This window comes from Archocentrus centrarchus, chromosome 19, assembly GCF_007364275.1.
Source record: "Archocentrus centrarchus isolate MPI-CPG fArcCen1 chromosome 19, fArcCen1, whole genome shotgun sequence".
Taxonomy (NCBI): Eukaryota; Metazoa; Chordata; class Actinopteri; order Cichliformes; family Cichlidae; genus Archocentrus; species Archocentrus centrarchus.
The window spans coordinates 14,482,596-14,505,402 of NC_044364.1; the positions used below are offsets into that span (position 1 = coordinate 14,482,596).

Sequence of the window (22,807 nt, forward strand, 5' to 3'; positions counted from 1 at the left end):
GACCACTAACAGGAAGGAGATTTTTTTTTCTTTTTTGCCCTCCCCCTTTTTCCTTTAGAGAAGTTAACAGAATGTCTGCACCTTCACATTTTGCAGAGGAAAGCAATTACTCATTAGGGCTTACACTGGTGGTACAGAGAAAAAGACCAGCCTGGCAACCTTTAGATATCAACCCAGTGAAATGAGAGTGGGTGCCTAGACTGCTTTGTGGTGAAAGGCCTAGTCGATTAATCAATTAGTCAAACAGAAAGCACTTCGCCAAGAATTTTTACATTGGTTTATGTAGCAAAAAATTGCTAGGTAGAAGCACCAGCTCCTCCTCACTGAATAAGAAACTGGACTACAGACTAACCAAATAGCTGAAAAACAACAGAGATTTAGCAAATAAAGAATTACGTTATAAACACTACTAGCTACAACCTACAACATTTACTCTCAGCTCATTTATGCAGCCATCAGCCAGTATTTACACTGGCTGATAGCGGCTGTAAAACTGTTGCTATTTCTTTTGTCTGTAGCTGCACCATCATACCCACAACACCACCACAAAGGGACGGTGAGAGGGGAAAAGTTTGTCATTGAAAATGAGAGAGAATTGACTTTGAGGCGCTCGTGACATGCCCCTGCTCATGTCGCACCCCCCTTCCTTTCATTTGATATCGCCGTCGACATCGTCTGACATTTCCACAATAATCACTTTGGTTTATCCCACTCAGCTGTGTGGCAGGCAGATGCTTGTCACAGCACCGTATTTCTCAGCATTAACACTGCTTCAATCAAGATTAACTACTCTTATCTATTCAATGTGTGCGTGTGTGACTGAGCGTGTGTGTCCTGGATGCCCCCAATTCCTAATCCATAGCTGCATTGTATAATACAGTGGACAAACCAATTACATTCCCTTTCCACAACATAATTCTCCCCCTTCAGTGGAATGTACACTGAGCTGCATATTGCATAAGGATGAGCTGGTGGCTTGCTGATGAAGAGGATAGTCATGAGCGTCTGCTTGCGTGCGCGTGTTTGCATGTGTGTCTGTGTGTGCATGTGCTCGGACTGCATATGGAACATAAGCACTTTGTTATACAGAGCCTCCCAGGAGCTCCTGATGAAATCAACATGTTCTGTGAGAGCAGAGTTGATGTTGGCCACACACAAACTGCTGCCATCACATGTTTACCAAAGACCCTCGAGTACAGCGGAGGACAGCACATCTCAGTGCAAACAAAGCTGTGGTCTTTATATCACTGCAGTGACAGGGGGAGGCAGATATCAGTTTCCGGCAACAAGAGCTGTTTGATTCCAGCTGTGATATCATTTTTAAAAAAAATATTTTAGACAAAGGAGCTTATGAGCTAAATAGGGAGTTCCCTAAAAAGACTGGTGAGTTTTAGGGTTTTAAGAGCAATGGACACATGCATAATTGTGCACTGTGCTTTCAAATTGTTTAATTCTTGCACAGAAATGAGTAAGTTCACACAAGTTTTATGTTATTATTATTATTACCTGTACTGATAGGAAATAGAATACAAAAGAAAAATGCATATGGTAGCAAATCTGCAACATAGCAATGTAAGCCAGTCACAACACGTCTCTCAGATTTATGTTCTGCCTGTTGCGGTGTTTTAACATTTTTTCCAAATACAGGTGCTTTCGGCCGCTCCATTATATTCCAGGATGTGGTGCAGATTTTACACCAGATGCCCTTCCTGACTAAACCGTCCCCACTTGGGACCGGCACTAGGAAAAAACACTAAGTTGTGACCCTCTGAGACTTGGTTTGTGTCTCCACCGAGGATCTTTCGCATGTTAGGTGAGTTTGTTAACCACTACCATGGACCCACCAACACGGTTAAAAAACACATTTTTCCAAAAATATCAGATTCAATTTCATTTGCTTATAAATCAACAGGAATGCATGGACATAAATGTAGACAGTTCAACTGAGCAATTAACCTAGGTTAGTTTCCTCCATTATGGATCCTCCGATTCACTCAACACAGGCGATCTCTTTTGACTTTCACACACTTCAGTCAATTGAAATGCTAACTGTAAGCACACCTTTAGGATGTACAAGGTTAATTTAAAATTTCAAGTGACTGACAAACAAATGTAGCCTGAAAAGAAGGCTGGGAACAAATTTAATGAGTGCATTGGTGTAATGATGACATGCAGCGCTCAACTCTTTATAGAGAGCTCAACACCACACTTCCTGCTGTGGGACAGATTTTAAAATATCTGTGCTTACCCCACCATATATGCGTCAGGAAATAAATTACTCACCTGTGTTATTTCGAATCCTTGATTCTTCACCACAAAGGGCCCCCCCACCCATTCACACACCAGGAGGAGAAACACTCCAGTGTCTCGATTCTTCTGTCCCTGAGAAAAATCAAAAGGAAGAAACTACATCAATCACTGCAATAATATTTACCAATTTCCAAACACTGAATTATTACATTTGCATTATTCTCCTGAAACTCAATCCCATTCAATGATTTCGCCTCTCACAGATTCCTTTGGGCTTTGAGTGGCTTCCATCTGCGCCTTGCTTAACGCGATACACTTCTCCCCAGCGCGGATAAGCTCCTTCACGCTCTCGTGCCCACAAAGGACAAATCAAAAGAGCAGCCGACACTTCACACGACCAGCGTGGCATCATAAACATCCACCGCACGGTAAGTTCACTGCCATGGCGCATTCACAATTCACTCCCAATTGACAGATAAGCCTATTAGGAAGGCCCTTTACTATAGTTTGGCACCCAGTCTGGCAGGCAGAACTCAAGCATATACCCAGTGATTATGGGTATATGTATATGGGTGACTGGTAAAGTCCAAAAGTTATAAATCAGATAGGGAATAAAGTAACCAGAAGCTAATTCTAAACCAAAAAGATACACTTATAGGTTCCACACAGTTCATAATATAATAAATATAGCAGGGATTCACAAACTCTCAAATGTAAAGACAAATTGTGGATGTTTAAGCCTGTCATTCAGATCCAGAGAGAGGGTCAAGGAAGGGTGCAGATTGCGCCTTAAGTTCCCCTCTTTAAATGAAGGGTCACGTTAAGGGTTACGTTAATCTTTTAGGGTAGCGGGGCTGTGAGTTTTTTTTTTAGTTTGTTCAGAGAGCTTGAGGTTCAGTTTAGGTTCAAACAAAAAGCTAGATAATAAGTTTGTGTCAGTCTTAAAATGTAAAACTGTAAAATTCCAAGAAGCATAATGAGTTACAGAAGCAAAAGAACCCATCCTAGTGGTATTTGTTTTAGCTTTGTGACTCTGTGTGTGTGGAGCAAATGCTATGATGGGTCTATAGCTGTATCCTGTTATGAGTATCATTTTCATCAGGTGACGCGCAGCATACTAGTCATTTCTGTTCCCAGGCAGAACTCCTCTGGTTTTTCTTGAGCTCATGCTTTGGTTGACAGGACAAGTCTAATGCTCAAAATCTGAAAAAGTGTCTAACCACAAAGTGTATTTTAGCATTCAGCGAAGGAAGGGGGGGGGGTCGTCCCTTGTGTCTTGCACTTTTTTAATCCTTTTTTTTTTATGATTGGAAGATTTTTCAGGCAGCATTTCTCCCCTGTTGGAAGTGCCGCTCTCTGAAAAGAGAAAGTGGAGGAGCGCTGGGGGCTCAATGGGTCGGAAGAGAGGAGGAGGAGTGGGGGGAGGGGGGGTTTGACGCTGGGTGCCTCCTTTTTAAAGCCAGATTCTCCCCAGATACCTCTGTGCTATTCATCAACAGCTTTTCCAGGGCTGTGAAAAATCAATGTGCTCTGCACTGCAAACAGTTCATAATGACAGGGGATGGAGGGGGGGGGGGGGGGGGGGGGGGGGGAGCTCAACTGCAAGAGAATTGATTTGTTTAAGTACAATAACACGGCTCTGCAGCGTGGTGAGGAGGAGGCTCGAGCACCCAGACAAAGACTGACTGGCAGTATGAAACCACAAGCAGTAATTGATAAACTGCTGGCAAAGTGCAAATCTGAAATACAGAAGCCTGTTATCTAATTAAAGGAGTTTTTCTCAAAATTACCACCTGACAGAGGAAAATACACAATGTCTAAATGTGCTTTCTAAGATGGGTAAACACCAAATAAAGAGCTTAATAAGATTACTCAAAATCTGGAAAAAAAAAATGTTCTCAAGCTGTAGCTAGAAAATGAGGCGGAGTGAGCATGTAGCGTATCCAGAGGAATTCAGACATTTCTTCGCAAATTGATAAATATCCTTGAGCTCAAATTAATATCAATAACTTCAAAATGCTTGCTTTGCTTCAGACTCGTGTCTTCACACAGACTTGCAACTTAGACATCTACTCAAATAATTTGTAGTTTTAGCATGGAGTAAGTCAAGCCATTTCAAAGAACATACAGGGACAATTTGATGGTACATAAAGCCAAGACATGAGAATGTTCTAAGATGACATCAGGCTTCTCCTAGGGAGAGAAGAAAAAAAAAAAATCACCAGGTGAGGTTTTCCTCCTGATGCTGCAAAAACCAGAAGCCTGGAGTAAATTGCGTCAAGACAGGCCAGCACAATAAAACATTTCTCCCTGCCGCTTTTTAAGCTGGCCACAGAGGTGCATTTATCATTGTTATTATTCCTTCAGAGAGGGCCTCCCAGGTTTAATTGGGTCCTCATGGAGTCAAAATCCCCGCTGTTGCTGAAGCCACTGGAGCTGGACAAACTCATTCCTCCCAAGTCAGCAGCGGGTTTTACTGGCTGCATCAATGAACAGTCATTCAGTGCAAAATGGCCATGAAACCCGCTGGCAAGCCAGAAGGGCGGTGGGCTCTCGACGCCACCCGCTAAGCCTCGACAATGGCATGAGAGGGACACCTGGGGAGGAGCCCTCACCTGGCTCTGCTCTCAGCGCTGTGGGGAAAGCTCTTGAGAGCCATAGGGCGTCCGTCTATCCAGCCAGCTCTCCAGGGCCATTATTCCCAGTGAGAAGCATTTGCATTTTAACTGGTAAATACAGTCGGATTTAAATGCATATGGATATGAAGCATGTGAACAAATGGAGAAGGAAGAGGATTAAAAAGATTTTTAGGTCTCAGTAAAAACAATTAGTGAAAATGATGAGCAGCTCAGAAACATAAACACGCAGGGTTGCTCTGCATTGAAAGTGATGAATATGCTGAGTGTAATTAGTTATGCCATAGGTGAGCCTTCTTTAAAATCCACAATATATCGAGAAAACGCTTTCCTTTTTTAATCACATTCCTTTTGACAAATATGTAAAGTGACTGGAAGAATAAAATGCTTAAAAAGTCGAGAAAACAGAGAGAAATAAGTGGAAAGCAGCAGTTTTAATCAACTCTATCTTCAGTGAATACCAGCTCTGAAACTCCTGGACTCCCGTTCACCTCCCTCACTTCCACTTGGTATTACCTTGGCACACGATTCACCATGCCTGCTTCAGACAGCTTCCTGTTGTTGATATCCTCAAGACATGCAAAATCAATCAAGATATGCATCTCTGCTTTCCACAAGACTTCCAAGAAAGACACTTAACGTCAAAGGAGAAATGCCGGAAAGGCAAACGTAGGTATGACAGCCTGGTTGTTTGTAATGATTTACCATTTACCAGTGAAGCAGATAAAAACTGCAAAAAAAAAAGCTAAATGAAAAAATTTAAAAAACAGAAGCGCAGGAAACACAGTCGCAATCATGTTACACCAAGACGGGTTTGTTTACATATACACTAATATTGTAATTAGAGGCAAATTAATTGAGGGTTCTGCCAGCTGTCATGTAACTGTGTAATTGTGTTATTTTTTTAGTGGAATTATGGTTAAAGGTCAATATCATTAATCTGTTAAATTACATTTTTCATATAAACCACAGTAGGGCAACAATTCAAGATTAATTCAATTATAAATTAATGGGTTTACATTACGATTTTTATAAATATATTCAACAGTAAATTTCAGTGTAAATACAATCATTCGTTTAATGTTCAAACAGCAGTTTTACTTATTTTACTTAAACTGTAACTTAAAAATTAGAAGTTCCTTCAATTCTCAATTGCCTCCAACAGTTTGTAGTGATTTGCCACACAACTCCGAGGATTTAACATTCATTCTCGCTCCTTTGCGTTTGCCACAGTGCCTCTCACTGCTCCCCTGTAGTGCCAACAGAAAACAGCACCAGCAGACATTGGCATGAAATGGAAAGTCCACTCATTGCTAACATCAACAAATGACCATCTCAAAGCAGAAACCCATCCATCTACTTACGCTTATCCAATTCAGGGTTGCAAGGGGGCCTGGAACCTATCCCAGTTGCCACAGGGCTAACAGGGTTAACACAGAGAGACAGACAACCATTCGCACCTATGGCCAGTTTAGAATCACAAATTAACATAATCCCACTAACTACATGTTTTTGGACTATAGGAAAGAAGCCGAAGTGCCCAGAGGGAACCCACACAGACAGGGGAAAACATGCAAACTTCACACAGAAAGGTCCCGGCCAGATAGTGGATTTAAACCCAGGACCTTCTTGCTGTGAGGCAACATTGCTAACCACCACAACACCGTGCTGCCCTAACAGCACCTGGTATTCCCAGGTGGTGTCCCATCCAAGTACTAATCGATTGGGTGTGCACAGTGTGGTCTGGCCGATCATGATCATGATTATGATTATGATTAACAGAAACCCCACAAAACTTAAAACAAAAACAGATTCTACTTAAGAATCTGGCTAGTGTCAGCTAACCGCTACCTGCCTAAACTAAAACGATACCTTGAGTAGATGACGCAATTCATCCAAACACGCTAGGAAATTAGCTTCCAACAATGCAGGACAGCCTGGTGGATCTCTCGTCGCTACGATAATTAAAGCTTTTCTGGATGTTACAGCAAAACTTGTAAGTTAGTAATATACAACTAATTTGAGAAAGTACATTTTTAATCCAGTATAAGTTAGGTAATACTGTATAAACAACATAAAGACCCTTTTCAAGAATGAATTTAATCTGTCAGGTTAGCCTACAGGTTAGATTGTATATACAGTACACAGTGTAGCTTACTGCCTAATAGAGGATTAATTGGACACTTTCCCCACACACATAATGCTGCCCTTAGAGAACACCCATATGGAGCGAGCGCACAAAGAGTCACATATTTTTTTTTAGGCGGTAAAGCCATCAACATGAAGCGCATTGCTGCACTGAATGAATGCTGTAGAGATGATTACAGGTTTAGAGATAATGGTTTTTACCATGATACATTTGCAGGGCATGAGACGCCCGCTCAGTGAGCTCCCCGATCTTCACTCTCTGCTGATTAACACAAATGCTGGTGCCTAGTTAACCACCACTGCTGCAATTACGTGGCGCACGCACCCACATCCACAACACACACTCTTGTGCAAAAAGGTGCAGTTGTATACATACTGTGTGCTACCAGATCAGCATCACAGCAACTACCAATTATGTGTCTTATTTATGCAAATTCAGGTAATTTACTTCCTGCTGCGCATAACTTCCCAATGTGTTTGCCCTCTAGCATCGTTTGTATTGCCAGATCACCTAAACAAGTGAAGTGAACACAAAAAGGCCGATCTTCCAAATGAGAATAATTTAAAGGTTAATTTAGAGGTTTATTATAAGGGTTTGTAATGTCTGTCGCTTAAGAACCTTGATTCAGTCAATTAAATGTCTGCTGAGATCTTAGTCACTAAAACAAAACGCTTCCATAGTGTCAGCAGTGATCTTTCACTTTACAGAAAAACTGTGAACAAGTGGATTGCATTTTCAGTTACGGCCACACAAAAATGGCACATGGCTGCAAATTAGACAATGGTATGTGTTTGATGAAACTTGATCTTCACTCACGCTGGAATAAGTTATTTCATTCAATGCATCAGAAGTGGTGGCTGAAATCAAGAAAAGACCCATGTATGAAAGTAGAGTGTCACCTTAACTGACTGTGTTTTTCTATTTTCAAAGAGTGAGATGATGCTCATGAGTTCTGCATGAATTGATGGCTTCAATACTGTTTTCCCCTCCTACTCCTCTCTCTATACTATATCTTGTTTCAAAAGCGAGAGCAGCCCAAGAGGGTGCTTGTGTTTTTCGTCTTTTGTTTCCAGTCTTTCTGTATCAGAGCGAGAAGGTGGTAGCAACTCCCACAAGGGAGATAGAGCTGGAGTTGTAGACTGCTGGCAGAGCGCTAAAGCAAAGAAATGCTGCACCGTCTGACCAGCGACATAAAAACGACACCCCCCCCACTACCGGCGCCCGCCACCACCCCTCCGCCTCCCCCCCACTCTGTCCTGCTTCATCTGCAAAGCAAACTGCGTGCCCTGCAGCCATAGAGTCCTCTTTGGTCACCTGGCTGTTCTTACTGTTTCTGCAGCCTGTGAGGGGTTTACTAAAGGTGAAAGATTTCATAATGTGATGAAGACAAGCAAGGGAGAGAAAAAGAGGCAGATCCTTTAGCCAGTAGGCAATTAAAGGTGGATGTAATGAGCCCTTATATGTCATAAGAAAGAACCTGTATTTCCATTTTTAGCCTCATTCTTCATCTCATTCCCTTATCTCTTCTTCCTCCATCTCATAATAAGGAAAAAAGAAAAAGCAATGTGTGAGGGGGGGGGGGGGGTGTAGCGGCCATATACACAGAGGAATCCAGGGAGGAAAAAGAGAGCACATTACTATTGGGGGAGAAAAAATGATTAAAGCCAAAGATGAACACAATCTGAGGAAAAGGGAAGGAATTTCCAGAGCCAATAAGCAAAGCATCACAGGGAGACCTGCCTTCATGTTATTCAACCATGACCGTGCTGGCCAAAGCACATTTTCTACATGTGGCTTTTTGCACTACCTTATGTATGTTTCATGCATAGCCAAATCATTATAAGGGCTTGAATATTGACTTTTTTTAAGGCATTGCTACCTTCTAATTATTGGAAACATTGCAAATTTGATAGAGAACTGCACATGTGGGATTCGTTAAGACTGTGATTGTTGCAGTTAACCAGGTCTAACAGTGTTATGATGACTCAGTTGCAGAGGCCTCTCGTGGCAAAACAGGCTAAGGGAAAGAGAAGGGAAAAAAAGCAACATCAATAATGAAGTGAAGGAGACGGGAGGAAGAAAACAAAGCCGTTCATAACAAATGAGAAAACAGGCAGAGCGTCTCATTGCAAGAACGCTAACGACAATCAATTAGCAATTCCTCATGATCTTGGGTGCGTCGGAGTATAAGGTGTCTTAATGAGTCCCATTTCCATTAGCTGCTCGACTCGAGAGGCATAAGGAGGAGGCTGCTTCCACCAGCTCCTCCATCTCAATGCCTAATGACTGCGAGAGTGGATTACTCTATCAATTCCTCGCTTCTCTTTGTTTATCCCCAGCGTAAATAATGGTCAACCATTACAATGCATTAAGCGGGCCACTCTACGCAGAGCGAATGAGAGGGAGAAAGAGGAGCACAAGTGCTCCAGCAGCATCCTTCAGTGATCTCCAGGAAATCGGCTAATACCAGGCATGCCATGTGGCTGCAGGGTGGGGGTGGGGGTTGTGGGGGGTGCAGCATCTGATGCTTGTTGAAAACGTGGCTGTTTTTTGTTTTTTTTTTCAGTACGAGGTATGTTTAAAGAGAAGGAAGATTAGAGCACAGAGTGAACCATCTTACCTTGAAAGATCAGCTCAATAAAACCAAAACCCACACAGAAAACAACTTAATAGGTTATCTGTGCAAGCTGCTCATAACAACCTATAATTACATTTTTATTACTGATCAATCCCCAAAGCCCTTGTGGCTATTATGGTTATTACAGAGACAAAAAAGTCTCCATAGGTGGGACCCTGGGGTGTGTCGGGAGTCTTGTGATGTTAACAGAAATGTGCAACATATTTAGTTTCTGTTTTTGCATTCTTTTAAAAAGGTCACTTGTACGGCTCTTTTTGGATGTTTCATGCATACTACAAATGTAATTTGCAGTTTTCATGTCATTTGCTTTGAAGAATTGGCTTTGATTCAAAGGGAAATACCAGAGACTTACACAGTCAACGCACCACAGAGGACTGGTCGAGTAATATGATCCAAATAATATCTCTTTCCTTGTTGCAGTGCCTTTACCCTGGATTGTATCAATCAATATTTCACCCAAGGCCCCATCACTCCATTTCTATTTTGCTCTCTCTCTCTCTAGTTTCCCCTCATGTCACGGCACTGGACAGGATAAAAATTAAATGCATCAGCAGAAAAACACACAAGTGGAAATGATCGCGCTGCTCAGGCCACTCGGGTCATGAATTCAGCTAACTGTGCTTATCACAGGCTCCCGCTATTAGTCTTAATAGCTGCAGTGACAACCCGCCTTGAGAGGAGATGGGTTCTGCTTCTCGAGGCTCACCGCAGACAGGTGATCCTCATCTGTGATCTCTTCGTGTCTCAAAGCAAAAGGAAATGTCTGGCAGATTATTGTAGCAAAACATCAGAACCAGGCAGTCTATTATATACACCAGAGCCATATGTTTTTCTTACACTCAGCATTAATCAAGGACAAATTAAGTATTCAATTAGCTGATGATTTAAAGACCTCAAATAATTATATAAGGAAGCCCAATGAACGTTCTTTATATGCTACACATATGCTGTATTCTTGTATGCCGTACACATTAGCGTGCAAAAGCCTGTGTAAAAATAAAATTAAATTAAAAAAAACATCTTTTAGGTAATTGTTTTGGTTAGCATTTTGCTGTGCTCTTCCAACAACAACACAGCCGTTAGCTTTATTAATGCTCATCACAGGCTGCTGTCTGAGCATTCAACTGGAAAAGTTTCATAATATTTCTTTGTAGAAAATTGATAACCAGTCACTTTCACTTCTCAACCCTGCAGCTTAAATAACTTCTCATTCATCACTACTGAACAAATACAGCTTGTATTACATTGCACTTTTCTTCCGGTGGAGAATCGACTACAGCTCTGCAGTATTTAAGGCAAACACAATCATTTATTTCTCCCTATGTGCGAAAGCTCCTAGACTACGGTGTAAAAAGAAAATGTTGCCGGGGCCAAGATATGTTAGCGGCATAAAGCCTTACAGAGAAAAATGATTTTTTTTTCCCTCTCAAATAAAGGTTACTTGCTGCAGCCCTTCAAGGAACCGTGCTGTGCCGCCACACAGCCCGGTGGATGGAGCGGCAAAGTAAAAGTGTTAAGCTAGGTACCTTACAAAGTAAAACCACATGAAAGCAGCTCATAGAATAGCATAAGAAGTAAGCCTGCATCAACACCCCTGCAGAACAGAAAAACCATTGAACGCACCAAAGTCATGGGTGCCCTTTAACGTGAAGCCAGACACTGGCGGCTTCGAAAACAAATGTCAGGGCGTCTTTTCAGGCAGAATGCTTTCCCACGAGCCACAGCTATCCTCCACTTCTTGACAAACGACCAAGCTTGTGACTGGGACCATGTCAACAAGTTGCTCTGTTTGGACAGGGGGGGAGAGTGGTGGTGGTGGTGGGGTGTTACTTTGATCCACTTTGAGGCGTGTCTTCCTTTACTGTCGAGAGCTGGTTTAGGTTTGGACTGGGAGAGAGGACGCTCTCGTGCCTCCACTCGTGGGCAAACCTCAGGCTAATGGTTTTGTCACTGCGGCACTTCAAGCCCAAATTAAATAAGAGTGCACAATTTAAGGATGCTCTATAACCTATAAACCACAAAGAGAGGTGGCAGAAGCTGTCAAGAACGGTTATCATCACTCAGCTGTGGCAGTCTATTTAACAAATATGAGGTGCAGAAATGTGGGGCAGAATAGGCTGCATAGCTGCAGATTTGAGTGTAGAACAATGGAAGTATGTGCTGATTTCTGGCCCGAACAATGGCAGGATGACATGAAGCCTGACAAAGACACACAGAGCAGCAGGATCTACAGTGCAGACAGGAGAAGCAGTTTCACAGAGTAACATCACTGCCAAAAAACATCTCATCTTCCTTTTTCCGCTTCCAACATCTTTTATGTGTTCTGGCACCTCTGGCACTCGTAAGTCAAAAGTGAGCAGTCAAACTTTAAGCACCACTGTGAGCACAACCTTGTCTATTGAAATGAGCCAGTCACTGCTTAAAAATTGGGCTTGAGCTAAAAAAAAAAAATAAAAAATCTTCACTGGAAAGTGTCAACACTTTCTATCCAAACGCAGTGCGTATTTTTATCCAACTTTATAGAAACATTTCACAAGAAAACGGGGGGAAAAAAATAGACATTTCCATCCAAGACTTTGATGCAAGTATCAGCCTTTGGATGCTTTAAATTTAAAGCACCCAAAGACTTTCCAATAGGATGAAATGATTGCAGAACAGAAGAGTGAAAGTTTATGATAAAGGTATAAAAGCATGTGTCACACCTCAAAGCCATGTGGAAATCATAGGAAATAAGTCATTTATCTTTTTTAACTTCAGGAACAGCACAGTCTAGTTATAGGTCCGCTCATATCTGTTGCAATTTTACATCTGCCCAGTGTACAGAAGGCCCAAGATGTACACAGGCTTAATCCTCTGAGCCTGTTTCCCCTGCATTTAGTTGTTTTCTACATTTATACAAAAACAACAGTTAAGAAAAACATATGATACATATGAGTAATTTTATGAGGTTGGACCTGAACTCTAAGCTTTTTTAAGCATACAGATGCAAAAAAATAATAAAATTATGAAGCAAATACAAAAATATACAAAAAAAACAGTCGTTCTAAATGTAGGAAGTAATGAAATCTCTTGTCTCCCATATGCCTGTGAAGGCACTCAAAGTGCCCTTCATTATTAATGTCCTCAGAGCAGCATTTGAAGCGGCTTTGCTTCTCTTATCAATCATTCATCTGCTTTCCATTGAGCACACTCTGATTCTCCAGTGTCAAATCAGACTTAAAGTGGCTGAAGGACCCCCAATCTCAGGTTTTACTTTAATTAAACGAGGCCATGAACCTTCCAACACTTGCAAACAAATGGGCTCTTAAGCTTAGTTTATTACATTAAGAATCTATCTGTGGTGACTCATATCTGCACAGCCATATGGTTTTGGTCAAAACTGAAAAATTGAGATGCAATCAAAAAAAAAAAAAATCATGTCAAAGCTACTTCTTGAAGAGATTAAAAAAACGAAAAAAAACAAAAGAAACAAAAACAAAATGTGTGTATTCAGCCAAGGCTGTTTCCTTCTCACTTTCCCACCTCACGCTCTGTCTGAACAAGATCCCATTTCTCTGTACTGCAGGCGTTTGGTTAACAGCAAACATAATCAAACTTTGCGGTCTGCCCTTCTGTGAAGTTGAATCGAAAGCATATCGTGTGGAGTTCTTCAGTGGCAATCTCCAATTACCTTTTGCGTACAAGCGTTCACCGCTCTGGAACTTTTCCATTTCATTATTGCACTCAACCTGCCCCCATCGAAAGCCAACCGGCAGCGGCGGCAGTGGCAGCAGCACAGCGGACCGTGTCATCCATGCACAGCAGGGGGATCCTTCCAAGCTGCAGAGAATTCTTCGTTTTGTCTGGGGGAAAAGATTCATGTCTATACAAACCACAGGTGCAAGTGATTAAAAAAAACACACACACACACACACACCACAGTGAAATGGGGCAGGGTAACATTCAGCTCCCCCTCGGCTTTGTTTGTCACAGTTATTCAGTAGGTCAGCTTTCCCATACTTTCATTAAGAGGTAAAACAGTAGAGGCTAAAAAAAAAAAAAAAAAGAAAATGTCTTTTTCTGTTGCCCACAGGAAATGTTTCAGCTCACCACCGCATGCTCAGAAAACCTCTGATGAAATTGTTCGCCAGCCCTTACAATGGATTTGGGAAACACGAATGAGGGATTATTTGATGCAACTTCCACTCAAGAGGCCAATTCAGCCGCACCAATCAATACTAATCAACAGGGAGATGACAGGAGATGAGATTCCCTCTGCTGCAGCCAAATGCTCAGAACGTAAAGCGTGCAGGCTCCTCTCTTTCACATAAGTGAGTACATCTACTCACATACTGCACTTGAGTAAAATCTAAGAGCATTTATTCTTTCCTTGAGTATTTCTGCAGGAAATATTATTCTTTAAACTCAAGTCATACCTAATAATTATTACTTTTAATATTTTTTAAGCTCATTATACAGACACACACACATATATATATATATCATTAAACAGCTGATACACTATAATTGGTTAAGTTTACCCTGTCAAAATCAGATCTAACTTAAATGCTATTACTTTAAAATAAGTCCCCAACAAGAATTATAACCCTTATAACAAGTTATAGTCCTCTATAACTTACTGTAAAGTACCCATTTAGCTAACAAACACACTCAGTTACACTCCACCACTGCTCAAAGCTCATTGGAACACCATGCAAATTAGTACGCAGATCATGTTTACAATATTGAGCTACAGCCTGTAGAGGGGGCCTTTCATCTTAAGAAACAACAAAGAGCATGAGCTTTTCATGTTTACCAGGAAGCATATATTTAATGAGACAACCTTTGCAATCTCTGCTGCCATGCTAAGAGTCTGACCCTGCACCGCAGCTTTGTAGTGCTGCACAACAACAGTCACGGCAGTCTAGACAAGGCCAAGCGTCAACCAGGGCCTCTCAAAAGCTCTTGTAATGCACAAGGAATTTGGTGCGATTTCCCCAGAGCAGAGAGGAAATGCATGAGTGCGAGTAAAGAGGGGGCGAGATCCCCGCAGAGGTCAGAGCGCGTCCCTGGAGGTGTCAGGGAGAGTAAATGGGCATGACTGCAGTACACAGGGTTATACTCGCTCTCCTCCCTCCCTCCTCCTTCCTCGTCATCTTCGCGGGGTGCCTACTCTGACTCGTCCCCAACTACCTCAAAGCGAAAAAGAGGCACAGCTCTGCTTGCACGCCACACAAATTGGAACAGGAAATGGTTGTCAGCTTCAGGCAAAAATCACCACCTTATTTTCAAACAAAGAAGAAAAAAAAATACGTGATGTTCGACGAGGATCTCTGGGAAGACACGGAGATGGAAGGAGCTGCGTGTCGAAAGATGAAGCTTGTCTGATGACTGCAGAGACGGCTGCTGGTTGTCTGCACGGCTGGCTGAAGGCTGACACCAGTATAAAGGCCCATGAATATTCAGTGACCAAGTAAATGAGGCAGATAGCACTTGACATGTTTAACATCCACCTTTGGCACCTTCTCTCTGCAAAGCCAACAAGGTGAAGCAGCAGAACAAATATGTTGGTTGTTTGTAGGTGGCAACAATCCCCGCTGATGAATTGGATGCTTTTGAACAAAGAGAATGAGTTTCAGTGGGCGAGCTACTATAAGCTGGACTTAGAAAAACAATCTGGTTTCCTCAGTGGGATTTGAGTTGCTAAACTGCTGCTTTTTGGGGACTGGCATTAAAACAAAAAATTGCAGCATTATACCTTCCAATATGCTGACATTTCCATTCTTAGAAAAGCATGTTTTCCCCAACTATAATCCCTGCTGGTATCAAAATGTTTGCTCTCTAAATATTTACCAACCCAGAGTCACATCTAAAGCCGAACACAGGCACCTTGAGACTTCCCTTTTTTTTTTTTCCCCCAAGTGTTGTGTCCCAAAGGAAATGCAGTGAAAGCACTACAGACTATCTTGCAAGTGAGTAAACTATCTAAGCGCACCATGCATTCCTCCAACAACTCAAACAGCTCCGAGAAAGAAAGAAAAAAAAAAAAAAAAAATCTGCCACCAACAAACTGCGCTTCTTGAAATTGTACCTGTGCGAGAGATGAGTGAGAATTCATTTGGTTCCACACATGCAGTTTTTATACCAAAAAAAGGGGACACGGTAGTGAATATATTTCTGCAATCGGTAAAGTAATGTAAATATTGACACTCACCAGGACTATCTGGTAAACCTGACCTGTGCGAGCCATTTAACATCTGCTCAGTAATATTCCAGGGTTAAGTAAATAGTTGGCTAAAAATTTGTGCAATGGATAGTCTCTCCAAACTTGGGAGTGGTGGTGATGGTGGCTTTGAAAAGTTAAAAGCATAGACAATAGCAACTTCAAACTTTTCAGAGCCACATTTTAAGCCTACAGATTGGACAGTAAATCCGTGCTTGTATTCGCCGATTGGCATCAGATGCTTGATTCGAGCATCACAATCACTGGTTCATTCACAGCTGTGTGACCAACGCACCCAATCAATTATGCAGCTCTGTAGCAACACTTCTCACGCGGCCTTAAGCTGAGTTTTTCAAATTGTTTACTTTGTTTGGACAACAATATTAAAATCTTGAAATATCAATGAACAAAACTGCGTCTGATCAATGGAGTATTTCATCACCTCATCATTTAACCTCAGATTCTTTCCCAGTTACTCTGCCGAGGTACCAGCTCAGCTTCTTGCATGTGTGGTAAACTCTAATATTGCTGATCTAAGATTTAACATCATGTGAACATTTATGCCAGATTAGTTCTCAGCAGATTTCTCGCCTGGATTCTTTGGCTTCCGCAAAGAAGAGTGAAGCCTTTCCAGCCAAATCCAGTTACACAATAATTTGTAATAAATGGTAAATGGACTGGCACTTATAATAGTGCTTTTCTACTCAATTTGAGCACTCAAAGCACTTGCTTACTACAAAGCCTTATTCAAGTGCTTTTTTTCCCCTGTGCCTAAGCACTTGTAACCTAACATTCACACACTCCAATAGATGCACTGGGGACAACTTGGGGTTTAGTATCTTGCCCAAGGATACATTAACATGCAGGCTGGAGGAGGCAGGCATCAAACCACGCACCTCCCAACTGGTAGAGGACCTCCTCTGACTCCTGAGCCACAGCCATTTCTCATGCAAACATGCCAAATATGATACCTTTTCAGCTTCTCTAATGTGAAGAGATGCTGCTTGTGTTCTGGACAGTGGTGCAAGCAAACAAAAAGTTATCTGACCTCATCACCTTTGGCTCTGGGAAAGGCTCCATCATTAGCTACGCTGATGATGTGGCATGATTGCTATAACCAGTTGGTTATTTATTCTCGCTGTATTATTTGGTAAGATTTGTGGTGCAGTATCCTGTTATCAGTATTGGATAGCAGGCTCTGCATACATGGTGCTTGACTAATACATAAACATGTATGCATACAAACATATGCATGAAAAACAGAGGGGTCATGCATTAACTAAGAGGTCAGTGCCACTGGATAAAACAAAGTAGCACATAGACACACACACATATACACACAAACACATACTCTAACCACCTCTTACCCCCCTCCTACCCCACTGCTTAGTGCACCCTGCCGCCTGATAAGCTGGTTTGCCAAGCTTGCCAGTGCCACTGATGGCTCCGTTTGCACAAGCACTCCATTGTTGCTGTGCAGAGTGGACAACTGCACTTTGGACCTTTCAGAGGGGAAAGCCTTTTATTGTGTTTCCCTTTAGGGCATCCACTGTGTTTTATCTGCAACCTGCCAGCCACACACTTTAAACACCGCATTAAGGATATTCAAGGAGAGAAAACATAAACAGGAGCTGCTGCGTATCCTGTGCTCCCGCTGTTAAGTACAGTACAGTCAGTTTTCCTGGGTGCTGATTTTTTCCGGAGCTTTAAAAGACTCATAAAAGGCAGCTGAATTATCTGTGTTGCTGGAACCTGATCCACTGTCGGCTGACCTTTTTTTCCCCCACAAAGCAATATTAAACATAATAGTTGGGCTGAGTTAAGTGATTGCAATTTATGAGTCCATTTAACTTGATTCAATATTGGATGACAAATGATTACCTCTGTGAAGTAAAGCTTACATACACAAAAATAACCCCAGCCACACACAAACGCAGAGCTTTATCAAACTTAACAATCAGCTCAGTGTCTGTCGGCTGCAAGTCTGGCTCGGCGGAGGGCTGAACAGAATTTTAAAAATGCATGACAAGACTAGAAGTAGAGGAAGAAGGAGAGGTTGCATATTAAATACACACAGATACCCTCATCATTTTTTTTTTTTCTTTTGGCTCAAACTCCATTAAGCTAAAACTGATATGTATTGAATAGATGTTGCCTCAGAATCTGGTCAACTGGCCAAATGGATTAAGTGTATCAAATTCATTTTCCTGAGTGCATTGAGGAAGTGTCAAAATGAAACATTTTCAATTTAGCCCCTTCAGGTCCAAGATTTCTTCATCCTGCTGTAGAACAAGCTGCTTACCTTGCAAAAAACAGGCTGCAACACGTTGCTAAATGTGGCCCGGGCTTTAAATTAGCCCGACACAATCCACATATTTGATTCACTATTGCAGCCAGAAAAGAGTTACATGACTTTCAGGCATCCAACTCAGACTATAAAGAAACAATGTAGCCTACTTTGCACACTCCTCACTGCTCTCTTTCCAGCCACATCCTCTTGGATTTTATGACTCTGGTTAAAATGCAACCATTAAATATTCATGTGTGAGGGCTTTCACCCATGAAGCAGCCCCCCCCCCCCCCCCCCCCCCCCCCTCTCCCCCTCTCTCTCTCTCTCTCTGTGAGCTTTAGAGAAAGTGAGAAACTTTTTGATTTTAACTGACAGGAGCTAAATATTAAAAAAGAAGCTTTGGGAGTTCAGCAAAGTGTAGACTACTCCTCTCCAATATCCTCCTCGGCTGATATGAGCCTTGCCTTCTTGGCTTTCATCCTCATTGTTCTTAAAATTTCACACTGTCGTGAAACTTGTCGAGTAAATTAACATGACAATACAAACTGTGGAGATTAATGAAAATAAATATGCGGTAGCTGAATGACATTATGAAAATTGATGGCTGACAGTCATTCCAAAGAGAATGGATTTCTTTTTTTTTTCGGTCATCAGCAGACGTCACATCGCATGCATCATAAATTGTATCTTTGAAAAATATTGCTCATTAATTTTTCACTTTTTGTCTTGGCTGTTTATGATGCAAAACATCTCAAACTATCGGCAGCAAAAGTAATGACACAAATAATTCATAGTTTCCCCTCTTAGAAGTCCTGGCAAGCTAAAATCCATAATATTTAGCAAATTAAGAGAGTATAAAAAAATTAGGTATGAAATTATGTCTTCAGGTATAGACAGCAGCATAAATAAAGCTGAAATGTGATTTTGCTGCAGAGAACATTAGGGAAATTTCTGAGGCTTTATTTGGGTAGATGTTATTCGCATACAAATCGAGGGATGCACCATTCAGGGCTTCTCCAAACAAGTGATTTTCTAGACAAATGAAGCAACTGCTCCGACATGTGAGGCTTGCATCCAGTCTTTGTGCTCAGGAGTGGCAGAACGCATGTATGACAACTCGCTGCTGTAAGTTGATTTAACTGCTGAAAATTCATGAGGGAAGAGTAAAATGAAACCTAACAATACTATTGTTGTCTGAGAGCAGCTGAAGTGCAAGCAGCATGAAAAGTGTATTCATTCTGAACTAATCTTTTTAGTGATTTGGGAGTAACAATTCGTACCACTTACTAATGAGCAAGGAGCCAAGCTAATCACGAGGATATTTATGAATATCATCGTGTCAGCTAAGTCTTGCCACAGGCAAAGTGTGCAGTCCATCACTATCATAGTCTGGACACCGAGTGTATGTGAAACATGCAAAACCAATTACTCTTTAATCAGTCTCTCCTGCTTTGGCACTGAGCAGATGATTGAGATGAATCAAAAGGATTTTTTTTCCTTTCTCTTGCACTATTTTGAAAGAAGCCCCTTCCCAGAGAAAGAGTCAAACCTTCCATAGGTGCCCATCGCCGTCTTTGATCCCTGACAATTGAGAAAACAAAAACTGGAGGATAGCTTGTGAAACGTGAAGCCTTTCAAAGGTATTCTTCCACTTTTGGAAGGCTGCCTGCCCTTTTGAAAGGGATTTTCTTCAAAGCAAACATCGGTGACATTACCCATTCTGCACCCAATTAAAATTTATTGAACACATCTAGAAAAGACTGTACAGCCAATATCAGGCTACAACTAGCTTGTCACAAACAAACAAATACAGCGATCACAAGGACAAAAAAAAAAAAAAAAAAAAAAAGTCCTTCCCCAGCCTTTTGAGTTCATAACCAGCATTTAATCCACTGTAATGATTTACAATATGACAAGTCGGGCAAAATTTACTGTGACAGATTGAATGGGACCCAACATAAATATAATTACAGCTCACATGATCTTCTCCACCTCCCTCCTCCGAAGGAAGTGCACACAAAGGCAATGCAGGATACGCAGCCCGCAGTAATTTGCTTTTTCAATTTGCTCCTTGACATCAGCTGGTGTTAGAAAAATAAAATCAAGAACAGCAAAGCCACAAAGTACTGAGAATTTATCAGTGCTTGTGAACTCTGTGCTGCAGCAAAGCCATATTGTGGTGTTTGACCTCGAGCAAAACCTCTGAGTAAAAGTAAAAGTGGCGACTCTTACACAGGCACCTACTAATGAGTAGGAATCAGTGTGTTTATTCAGAGCTGCGTGATCATTGGATATACGCTTCTTCTGGTGTTATACCAATGCTGATGTTTAAAACAATATTTTTGTGCGCTGGTTTAGTTTTTGTGGAACTGTTTTAAAGTCATTTAGCCGGCACAAAACTGATGCGGCGCATGAGATCTGCACAAATGCTAAAGAAATAAAAGCAATTTTAAAGGGATGCGAAAACAACTGGGATGCAGATTTTTTTTTAAAAAAGTCATAAATAGCAGTTTACAAAGTAGTGTAGCAGCCAGTCTTGTTTCCAAAGAAAGGAGTCGTAAATGGGTAATTCTCTGAAAGAAACCCGCTGTGACCCCCACCCACCCATCCTGAGGACAGCCCAGATTTGGTTTCGCATTCCTGCCGCACAGATAACGCAGACACACACAAGACGGAGAGATGACACAGAGCTGGAATGAGACACAGACACTTTTGTTGAGACATTTCTGACCTCGCACTATTTCATCTCACTGGCGATGTTTACACTATGAGTCAAGCACAAGGATATCTTCTCTCTTGTTCTTTATCCAAGATGTGAAGGATCAACCACTCCCTGGCTCCCCTTGACACCCCCCCCCCCCCCCCCTTCCCCTCCATCACCCTCCATGCTAATGTCATACACATTAGCGAAACCAGCCGCACACTGTGCATTTCCACAGTGACACGAAGGATGCTGGGCCCTCGGGTGGGCCATCTCTCTATCTCTCTCTCTCTCGCTCCCTCCCTCCACATGCCAGGCGCATCACGGGCATAGCCTCGCACCACAGCGTCTGTGACTCAAACATGCCCTCGTTTTAGAGCAGATGGTCAAAAATAGCGTCCACTGTCAACATTTTTGTAAGCCGTGGGACCCATTGGGCCACACACCGTTTGCCAAGAAGAAGTGCAATATACGTGTGTGTGTGTGTGTGTGTGTGTGTGTGTGTGTGTGTGTGTGTGTGTGTGTGTGTGCATAAAAAAATAATCTGGTCAGTTACAGCTTTTCTCTGTTTGATACTGACAAAGTGAGAACACCCTGTTGCTGCAAAAGAGCTTATGCAATCTGCACCTATAAATAGGAGTGTGAAGTGTGTCTGCATATGTGTCGCACCGCATGTTTACATCCAGGAACACTGCCCAATTAATTAGCATTCATCAGCAGCAGTGGTGGCTGTTATGATATCCGTGATTACTATTAGTGCGAAATAATCTATTGTCTGTGGTCGCTGCTCATTCCTGAAAGCCAAAGGATTAAGGAACATAAGGAAACGGGGAGGACATGATTACAAAACAGTTATTTAAAGTCACCACTGGGGCAGCAGGGCCTTATTTATGAGCACCTACATGTCATACATAAATGCGCATAAGCTGTTGGAATGTGACACAGACACACATTAATGGATTTTGTTAACCTGGCTCAGATTTCACTCAGTTTATTCTAAGGCTATATGTATATGTTTTCTGGGCATGATATGTATCATTATATTCAGAATAATTTAATGGACATTTTACCAGCATCACAGGTCCCACGAGTCAAAATATTGCACTCAAACCCAAATCTTGGATTTTCCCCTATTTGTATTCCACACAAATCAAACATCTGCACATAAAATGTGAGATTGTCAGAATTGCAGAACCATATTGATAAAATGTTCTGTGCCTTGGTGCTGCAGATTAAAGTAACAGTAATGTAAACTGGCAAAGAAATGTCTTTCCTTTTATCCATTTGTGATGCATATGTGCGACATCATACTCTGGGTGATGGAAACCACATGTATCATCATGGAAATGCCAAAGTAGCTGTGGGCTACACCTGACCCTGGTGTTTTGGTAAATATTTGCTTACTTTGGAGCAAATCGGCACCATGGAAATGCCAGACCGCTTTAGCTTTTCCCAGTGTCTGTTTACAGTACGGACAGCATTTGTCTGCCTGATGTTAACACCGAAGAACGGTTTGAAATTTGACGATTGTGAGATGGGAAGTTACAGCGCTTTAATCCCAATCAACTGAAAACTGTGTAGAAATAAGGCAAACTCAGAGCAGAAGGTGCATCATTTCTGAACCTAAAAATATCACTCGGATGTTAAGGGTTAAAGCAGTCCACCCTGTCCAGCGCCGAGACCGCTCTCATGATCCTCTTTCACTGCCCACAGCTGTCACGTCAGTGTATCAGCTCTGGTCTGTGATGCATGCCTTGCACCTGGGTAACCGACCGCACACATACACCGTGTTAGCATGAGTGTACAGTGTAAGCTGACACACCGGCTGTGGGTGTGGTGTCACGGCTGTCCACACTTTATCATCAGCAAAGACTTTGTTTGAGCGTGCGGGTGTGTGTGTGTGTGTGTGTGTGTGTGGTGGTGGTGGTGGTGGGGGGGGGG

The 22,807-nt window shown here is 42.0% G+C and overlaps 1 protein-coding gene across 3 annotated transcripts in view; it reads right to left on the minus strand.

Annotated features, from left to right (window-relative positions):
* Nucleotides 1-22,807, minus strand: part of LOC115798417 (zinc finger MIZ domain-containing protein 1-like) — a 106,936-nt gene that overhangs the window by 76,919 nt on the left and 7,210 nt on the right. For all 3 annotated transcript variants that reach the window (XM_030755268.1, XM_030755266.1, XM_030755269.1), the window contains exon 2: nucleotides 2,284-2,382. The gene's annotated coding sequence lies outside the window, so the exon portion shown is untranslated. The remainder of the gene's footprint in view (nucleotides 1-2,283; nucleotides 2,383-22,807) is intronic.